We start from the raw sequence: 10,498 nt of genomic DNA, 5'->3' as shown, positions 1-10,498 counted from the left end.
CTCAGCAAAGCTGCCTTCTCCCTCTGCTCACTTGCCCTGCTTGTGCTGTCTCTCTCTGTCAAATAAATAAAATATTTTAAAAAAATGTTAAATTAAAAATTACAATGACCTGAATTGTTGAGAGCTATGAACCAGTTAAAGACCCTCAAGGATTTCTTTTGTTTGTTTTTTTTTTATTTATTTATTTGTACCCTCAAAGATTTTAGAATGTATTTGGAAAAATACAATATGTAACTTAAGGTAACTAAACAAGGAGGCCAGGAGACTGGCCTGGCTCTGATTGGGCCACCTAAGCAAAACGAAACCTAAGCCACCAGAGTCAAAGCTCTCCAGAAAAGAAAATAAACATTAAGAATAACCAATCCCAAACACCCAGCTAGTCTTTCCCAAATAAGGCAAAGGCCTAAGCTACGCCAGTGAGGTAGTGTCCTTACTTTGTTTCAGTTCATTTCTGTGAAAACCTCCCCTTCTGGCTCTGGTCCCTAGAGCGCCCCTCTTCATTTTCCATTTGGTGCTGCCTATTTCAGTGTTTTCCAAAAAAAACTACTCAAAAATTTTGATATGCCTCAGTTTACCTTCTAACATACATATATAAAGATCAGTTTAAAAACAAAATGTATTATGGGATTAAATGCAAATAATAATGATACAGATTATAAATGGTACTATTTTCTTAGAGGTTGATGTAGTAAATGGTTACAGTAGGATAATAAGGAAAATGTACAAAATGAACTGAATATATTGAGCAAAAAAGGAGACGTGTTAAGACCAGGACAAAGGGACCATTTGATGATAGACTAGGTCCACATGCTGCATATGGGAGAACCCAGACTTGTGCCCCAGGCATGTTTATGTTACTATTTGATACAGTTGGGTCAAAAAGACTCTGCCAAAAGGAGATTATTCGGAGATTTAATGCATAATTGTGTATGAAAAAGACATTTTGATCCTTATTTCACACTAACTTCTCCCATTACAGCAGACTTTTGCTTCCCACAAAATTCATTTAATCTTTTTGCTTTTATGAAGATGTTAATTTTATAATTACAAAAGACCCAGTTATGAAGTTTTTCATTCCTCTTTCACCCAAATTCCATTACTAATCCACCAAATGTATTATTAATTAAAAGAGCATTAGCATAAAGATTGCAACAAAACAGCAAATCAGAAAATATGGATTACTTGAAACATTCATATGCTCAGAGAATGAGGATTTCTTTTCTAGATAATGAGAAGCAGGTAAGTCATGATTACATCTGATTACCTGACAGATCTTACAAAATCCCGTAACACTTCTCAGCCTACCATCTGCATCCCATGGGTAATCCTCTACTAGCTCATACCCAGTGTGTAATATTCAATATGTAAGTCAAATAGGTCTATAAAAATGTCATAAGGTTTTCATATGAATATTTCATATTGAAACATTTATCTTCAATACTAACAATACAGTTTCATATATTATTTTGGTTATTGTCTATTTTGAGCACAGGTGTTAAATAAAAATAAACACAGTTTCTGTTCTTCCATAGATTCAAAAAATTTATCAAAAATTTTATTTTTATGATACTTTAAAGAAATGCTCATAATCTTATCCAAACTTTATTTAGTTTCTTTATTTTGTTCTACTTTTTAATATCTTATTGGATATCTTGAATTTATATATTCATAAGAATGTATAAATTGTATTTACACAAGAATTGCCACATTGTATCAGAAAAACATTTAAATTTCAACAATTTGGAAGTGGGAACAGTGGCCTGCCTTGTGAATAGAAAATACACTGACAGTTCCCCTGAAGCAGTGCCCCTAAAGAATGAGCACCAAAGCAATACTTCTCGTAGAGTGACCCCACAAACTCTTGTAATGCAGAACAGAACACACACCCTGATACAGATATGACAGAGGACCTTTATGGGATCCCTGTGACACCCACATCTATTGCCACAAAATATGTGTTCATTTAAAAGTTTATTTCATTCATTTTCCAGCTTACTACAAGTTAATGCTATTGTCTTTTAAAGCACAGGCTTGGAATTATTTCAGCATTTTAACAGTTGAAAGAGCCATGTCATTGGGTACTCACTCTGTTCATCAGTGGTGTCCCTAAAGGAAAGGAGGCAAATTGGTGTGTAAGACTCAGGGTGTATTTGAGTAGAGTGACAACGTGTCTTTTCTCCTGGCAACTCAAAAAGGATAGAAAAGAATATAAATACAGCTATTTAGGGACACCTGAGTGGCTCACCGGTTGAGCATCTGCCTTTGGCTCAGGGTGTGATCCTGGGGTCCTGGGATCAAGTCTCACATCGGGCTCCCTGCAGGGAATCTGCTTCTTCCTCTGCCTGTGTCTCTGTTTCTCTCTCTGTGTCTCTCATGAATAAATAAATAAATAATAAATAAATAAATAAAACCTTTATTTTAATTTTAAAAATAATTTATTTTTATCTTTATAATTTCTTTTATTTTTATAATTCTTTAAAATTTTATAAAATATAAAATTATATTTTATAATATACATATTAATTCCCTGGCAAAACCAAATTTTCTCTTCCTTATAATATATCAAAATGTGCTTGGCATTAAAAAGGCTGTGTTAGAATACCAAATACCCATAGGAAGTGTGAAGGGATAAGATCTAACAGGTAAGGTAGGTCAGAATCAAATAATATAAGTCCCTAAAGGTCATTGTAATTAATTCTATAGGACAAGAATCATTACTGAGATTTTTGTCAGGGGGATACTATGGTGGAAATGGTGTTTTGGGAAGATTAACTTAATCCATGGTTAAATGGTAAAACAGAGAGTTTAAAAAATTGGAGAGAGTTTAAAGGGTAGTTTAAAAGAGTGTATAAAAAAAAGAGTTTGGTTAATAACTGATTTTCTTTTTAAAGGATGAAAAATAGAAGTCAAATAGTGGAAATGAGAAAAACTTTTTCAAAGATCAGAAACAGAGGGTTAGGAGAATCATCATATGCTAGTGATGTAGAATAGCAAGGATTATGAAATATAAAGTTCCAGTTTGTTTTTCCTCAGATAAAAAAATTCAAATATGGTCACCGGGGCTGGTACAATTAGTTGCACAATATTCTTGCCAGGAACCTTGGTTCACAAGGAACATCATAGGTATCTAACAACAGAGGAAAATATTTTCTTTTGATATTTCTTTTTTTAAGATTTTATTTATTAATGAGTGACACACAGAGAGAGGAGCAGAGACATAGGTAGAGGGAGAAGCAGGCTCTCCACAAGGGGCCCGATGTGGGACTCAATCCCAGGACCCTGGGATCACGCCCTGAGCCAAAGCAGACGCTCAACCACTGAACCACCCGGGGGTCCCTCTCCTGATATTTCTGCTTCATTCATAAGAACTATCTCACATGACCACAATGACCATATTGGCCTCTTGGCACCTGTCAGATGGTCAGTGGCAAGTACCAGCAGGAAACTGAGAGACTGGGATACTCGTTTCTCCTGGGTGGGCCCCAGTCTGGCAGTGATGAGTCCTTCCTGCCAAGGCCACCGCTCATGTCAAGTGTCTATCCTGCAGTGTCAGCTCCCACTGAGATCTGTGGCCATCACTACCCCTTCTGGTCCCATCCGTTTCTCTCACCAATTTCCCTTAACTCTTTGTAAGTAGTTCCTTTATTTCTTTAGTTAATCATTTTGTGACTTATACTTGTTTTCCTGCAGAAACCCAGACCGATGTATAGAAAAAGCAAATAATTTTGAATACAAAATTGTCTCACTAATATTGGGGAAAAAGAAGTCAAGGGATGTTGAGTAGGAAGTTAGCAAATAAGAAATCAGTTGGTTGATACAAAATTAAGAAAACTCCTGAATTGCATGAAAAATATGACCTAAGAAAAATTTTAAGCAGCCGATAGATTATTCTTATGTGAAAGTGAATGATGGGTTTTGTGATTTTTAAGGATTTAGACATAAGAGGGATCACAAAACACACCATTGATGTTTTCATCCTTTAAAAAGTACTTAAAAGTATGTTCTTATCAAATGGACATATGGTGGGCTTTGAAATCAATTAAAATAGGTGTGATTGAAAACAACTCCAGGAAAATAGGATTTCTAAACATCATAAAGTGTCATTTCTTCTGTAAAAATACATACTGTTCAAATAATAATTCAAAAACAATAATTAAGATTTCATATTTGAAATTATGGTGACAGGATGGAGAAATGAGAGCAATGTTGCTTTTGAAGAATTTTTTAGAAGTTAAGTACTACACTGTTTATCACAGATGGCTGGAATAATCTCACTTTTGAAGCAGATAATTGATAAATAATAAAAAAGATCACTTTGAAAAAGTAAAAGACAACCACAGTAGAATTTGAAACAGAATATATACCCTCTGAAACACTGAGGACACAAAATGTAATGGAAAGAAAGTGTCTACATCAAAGGACAAAACCACAGGAAACATAAAGAAAGAAACTGTAGGTTACAAACCTGTGACAAATAGTCCAGTTATAACCATAGTTGTAAACAAAATAAACCATCTAATCAAACAACAGGGACAAACAAGAAACTCGGACCCTGATGGGGTCAAACCAAATCCTCATTCATGAGACTCCTTAAACCAAGTGACGCTAAGATGCAGAAGGAACATCATAGGCAAATCATATCAGGTAAATGCAAATAAAGTTCAAGGAAGAAATCATTACATGTTAAAAAATAATTAGCCATTCCCAATAAGTAGACTTCATAATATAATCAAATCTATACTGGAAATCTGTGAAAAATGAAGCTGAAAGAAATATATGAATTCAAAACTGTCAAAAATGTAAAGTAAGCCTTGACATAAATTCAGAAGTTGTAGGAAATAAATGGACTCTGTCATGTAGATTAACGTGTAAAGCACTATATAAGTCTGAATACTAATTTTATGCTATATGGATTGTGTCTGTAATATAGAAGAATATATTTGTGTTAATAAAATATACTTTTGAGCTTTTATAACAGGAGACTGAAAGGAAATGCCTGTACTAAATAATCTGTACTTTTCTTAGAGTTCCAAAGACCGAATCTTTTTTTTTTCCTGCTGCATTCCCAAATTGATGCATCACTTGGCAAGTTATTTCCTGGATGCAGGTGAATATTTCTTCTTTTTCCCCTTTCTTTTGAAACTCCATTATGTCTCTCAGGCCACTTAGCAACATGTGAAAAGTGATCACTTCAGCGGCTCCTCATAGAATGTACTTTTGTGTCTTATCTCTTGTATTATATTCTGAACAACTGCCAGCAAATTACAAGACTCTTTCCTTGTAGTGTTTTGTTATTTTAGGCATCTAGTCTTGGCTGAAAATCCAGAGGTCAAAACTCTTAACATTGAGGAATTTATAAAACTCGAGGTAAAAGTTAATTCCCAAAGCTCTCATGAGAAGCAAGCACAACAGTTATGTCTTGATATACAGATCATACACAGATCAATGGAATAGAATAGAGAGCACAGAACTAAATCCACACTTACATGGTCAATTAAGTTGAGTTTATTTTTAATTAGCTGACCAGGTTTTTATTGACCCAAATTGTCCGCTAAGTAAGATACATTAGAAAAACTATTGAAACCTTAACAAAAATTCTTTTGTAAAAATGTACATTTTTATTATCTGCAACACTTCCCTCACCACCCACCACAATTTCCTATTTCTTACCTTTGCTTGCAATATTAGGATGAAAATATGCTAGAACAATGTATCTAAGGGTGGCAATTTCTGTAAGCCATCAGAATAGTGTAGTCTCCTATAAGAAAATCCAATAATAATAATACAAAAATGTATGGGGTTAAATTATGTATTATTATGACTATTGAAAATATATTAAACTTATTACATCATATAATTAATTTTCCTCATGTGATTCCCCCTTCTGTTTGTATCTATTTGTAAAATATTAAAAATGCAATAGATTAGTAAAGTACTTTTTTTATACAAAACATGGAAAGTATAAAAAGGAATGATAAAGTCAACTGTACTGAAATTCAAAATTTTGTGTTTATGAAAATATCACCATAAATAGTATGAAAACACTAGACAAACCCAGAGAAGTTATTTGTAATCCTTAAACTGACACGAGGTTCATATACAAGATATATAAGGCACTTTCATACCTCAATAGTAATAAGACAACAAAATTGTCCATAGTCTTAAAGAGGTTCTTCACAAAAGACTAAACCCAGACAACCCATGAACACATGAAAGGAAAGATGGCTAAATATCTCATCAGGAAAGTCCAAATTAAACACATAATGAGATTAATTCAATATTCTTCAGTTTGGCAAATACAAAAAAGTCTAGCAATATCAGGTATTGTGAGGAAATGGAACAAGACATGATCTTTAAGACATACTTTGTTGCTGATGAGAATACAAATTACTGCATGTACTTTGGATAAACAGTCTTGTATTTTCCGGTATAGTTGAATATGTTTAATGTCCTACAATCCAGATATTGCATGCCTATATATATGCCCTTGAGAAATTCCATACAGTCCACAGGGAAACATGTTAAATAATAGTAATAATAAGATCAACAACGACAAAATCGCAAGTAATTCTTGTATAAGGCTTACAGAAGCTAATTTTAAGGGCATTATAAAAGTCACAGTCCTCAAAGTAATCTTATGAAATAGGAAGTGATATAGTCCTCATTATTAATAAGAATACATATGTGGAAAAATGGAGAAAATAAAATAAGATAAAGTAAAATAAAATAATTAAAGAAAAAAGAGGAAAAATTTAGCACAAATCAAGATAATGTTTATATCTTTAATGGTCAGTATGTGTGTGTTTTAGAGTGGTGGTGTAATGAGGCATCAAACATACTGCAGCATCCTATATTTCATTCTAGGCGGTGGCTACACATATTTGCTATTTTATGGCTTAAAATATATAATGTATGTTTATGTTATACGTGTTTTGACATAAAAATATGTAACATATTTCGAGAAGAAAAGATGAACAAGCAAGCACCTGGGAAAGCTCAGGTATGAATTCAAGGTAGAAAACGTGCACCACGGAAAAAATTCATCTTTTTTTTTTAAATTAATCTTTGATTAGGATAAATAAAGCTACCCTAAGGAATTAGTTGCCAGGGAGAGGCTCACCTTCTCTTAGGCTTGGACTACCTCCAATGCTAGACTAACTTCTCATTTGACTAACAGAATTTTAATAATACTTACTTTTTGACAGTGTTGTTAACTCTCTACAATTACCTGACACACCAGTATATTGTGTCTAGTGTTTCTAAGGAGAGATTTTTTACTTCTTTCTGTAATTTTAAAAATAATCTCTCTCATCATTATTTGAGAAGGTTGCCTGCCTACTTGTTGAGTCGTAACCTCCGGAGTCCTTAGAAAGCCATCAATTATGTCAGAAGTAGGTGGATTCAACACTCATCAATCACATCAGCAGATATTTCTTCTCTGTGATTTTGCTGATAATAATCACTCGACCACAAGCAATCACCCAGTGGTCTCAACATTCAGAAGAAACTAAACCCAAGAATGTGTCTGTGGTACCAAACAGTGTCAGTAACACCAGCTGTTGTGACAAACACTCCCCAGATCAGTCGTTTTTCTAGCTTGTGCCACAGACAGGTGCAAGTCTGTAGCTCTCCCCAAGGGTCAGGGATTTGGTATTTTTTCCATTTTGTGGATCTGCCATTTTGAAGTTCTTCACTTAGAGTTACAAGGATAAGAAAAGAGAGAGAGAAAACAGGCCATTTTAGGGGTCAGGTGATTATTTCTCTCTATACTTAATAGTCCAAAACCCACCCAGTCACAAGTCACATTGCTCACACTTTATTCTTTTTTTTTTAATTTATTTATGATAGTCACAGAGAGAGAGAGAGAGAGAGAGAGAGAGAGAGAGAGAGAGGCAGAGACACAGGCAGAGGGAGAAGCAGGCTCCATGCACCGGGAGCCCGACGTGGGATTCGATCCCTGGTCTCCAGGATCGCGCCCTGGGCCAAAGGCAGGCGCCAAACCGCTGCGCCACCCAGGGATCCCAACTCACACTTTATTCTAAAGGAAATTGAGGATGCTGGGATCTGTGGTCTGATTGGAGAAAAGAAATAGAATTGCTGAGCATCTGGCCACCAATTTCATATATATATGAAATTTTTCATATATATATGAAAAATTATATATATATAATTTATACTTAAATATAAATTATAAAAATTATTTATATTATTATATATAAATTTATAATTTTCATTTAAATATATATATGATATATATATATATATATATATATATATATATATATAAACTGACCCCAAACTCTTACTAGTAAGTTAAACAACTCTAGAGCAGAGGCAGATGCACAAATATGCATCTCTTCAACTCTAGAAATTTAATTGTCTTAAAGTCTCAAAAAATATACCTTTACAAAAAAGTCTAATCCTTAATAAATTATTACTATATGTGATTTTTATTTGATTTGCTCAACCACAAATGTAGAAAAATTAAGAATCAATCCAGAGAAGTAATAGTTAGATTTCAAGAGAAATACAATTATCATTTTAGGAGTTACCAGATATGAGTTAAGAGAATTCTAATGTATTTATTTCATTGTGAAAAGGCTAGCACTTTGACTTGTGGTTATATACTAGATATCTGATGATATATGTGACTACTCATGCTAAAGAGTATTCCTAAACTTATAAACAAACAAATTCCAATAGCTCAGAAGACTCAACTTCTTCAGAAATGTAATGCAGTACAAACCTTGGCCAAAATTTAATTCACTACTACCAGTACACCAGAGGCACTTACTGAGCTCATGAAAAACAAAACAAAACAAAACAAAAAAAAAACTTTCAAGAACTATATAAATTCAGTGCCTAAGACATAGAATTTTAACATAAGCAAACACTGATTATACTGGTGTTTTGAAATCCTCATTACGGATGCCTTCATCAAGCATCAAAATTGCTTAACCTAGTTCAAATTACTACTATGGTTTCCACTTTTCCCTTCAAAATGTCACTCCCAAAGAGCAGAGGAAAGCAGATGTTTACTGGGAGGAGGGAGTATAAGGGAATGCTTTCTGCATGTGCTCTACGAAGTTTGATTTTACTGTTGGGTGCTACCAGATGGTGCTCCTTTCTGGAAAAAAAGTTTGGAGGAGCAATAGAAACCACAGCCAATGAGCGGATTAGGTGGGGAAAGTGGACCATAAGTTGCATGTTTACATAAATACAGCATGAAAAAAGTTATTTTCTCTGTCCATCAAAACTGTCCCGCTCCATGATCATTATTATCCTAGAGGAAAATTGCCATGCTTTTTATGCACTTGCCTTGAAGAGAGGAAAAAGAAATAAGCACACATTAAAAAAAAACAAATATATTGTATTACCTAAATGCGCATCGACCTACACTAAATTTTTAGATATTCAGAAATAGAACCAATCAGAAAAAATATATATATTTATGGAAAAGAAAGAGAGAATGGGTATGTTGGATGTCCAAAAATGACTTGGTCCTTGAATAAAGACTAAGTCTTGAAAAGATGTAAAGTATTCTGTCCTTAAAAATAATAATATTAAGCTTTAATAGTGACTCTGGGGTGGCTCAGTGGATGAGCATCTGCTTTTGGCTCACGGTGTGATCCCAGAGTTCCAGGATTGAGTCCGACATTGGGCTTCCTGCATGGACCCTGCTTGTCTCTCTATGTCTCTGCCTCTTTCTGTGTGTGTCTCATGAATAAATAAAATCTTTTAAAAAATTTTAAGCTTTAACTTGACATTTTATGTTTTTACTTTCTAAGTGACTTAGACTGGCTCTCCTTCATAATTTCCCCAAATATGTGTACACGGAACCTGCCATTTTTTCCTAAAAGAACTAGAACTGGCAAAATTATGTTTAAAAATAGTATAACGGCAATTGTTTTATTGAAGTGCACAGGAAAAAAATAAATGTACATATTGAAAAAGATAATTTGTGGACTTCATTAAAATTGTAAAAGTACATATTTTCAAACACATGGAAACTGACACCCACATATTTAATGTGTCCTTTGTGTGAGTCTTGCTTACAATAAAACTGAGTAGTAGATCCCAGTATTCTAACTTTATAGATGAGGGAAGTAGAGCTCAGAGTAGTTAAGTAACTTCCCCAAGTCATACTCCAAATAAATAAACCAAATATTGCATTTTAGGAATGCCTAAATCTTAAGATCCAGATCTTTCCTCTACGCACTGCGGCTCAAATATTATCCACACTGACACGAATTGCATCATTCTGCTTAACCACAGCCTTTCCGCACTGAGAGCCATTATGGTATTATAGCTCCTCCTATATCCATGTAGCCTCCCACCAGCTGATGAATTTTTTCTGTCTTCCTGAAAATATGGGCCTAAGCCATAGCATCTTGATCAATATTTCAATGATGTGTATTAAAAGAACAAAGCCCCATGTTGTACTGGGGAGGATCTTAATTTTGTACCAAATCAACTTGGCCTTCTATCCCTGCCTAGC

Source organism: Nyctereutes procyonoides, unplaced genomic scaffold (genome assembly GCF_905146905.1).
Source record: "Nyctereutes procyonoides isolate TBG_1078 unplaced genomic scaffold, NYPRO_anot_genome, whole genome shotgun sequence".
Classification (NCBI taxonomy): domain Eukaryota; kingdom Metazoa; phylum Chordata; class Mammalia; order Carnivora; family Canidae; genus Nyctereutes; species Nyctereutes procyonoides.
Note: the sequence above shows the minus strand (reverse complement) of the source record.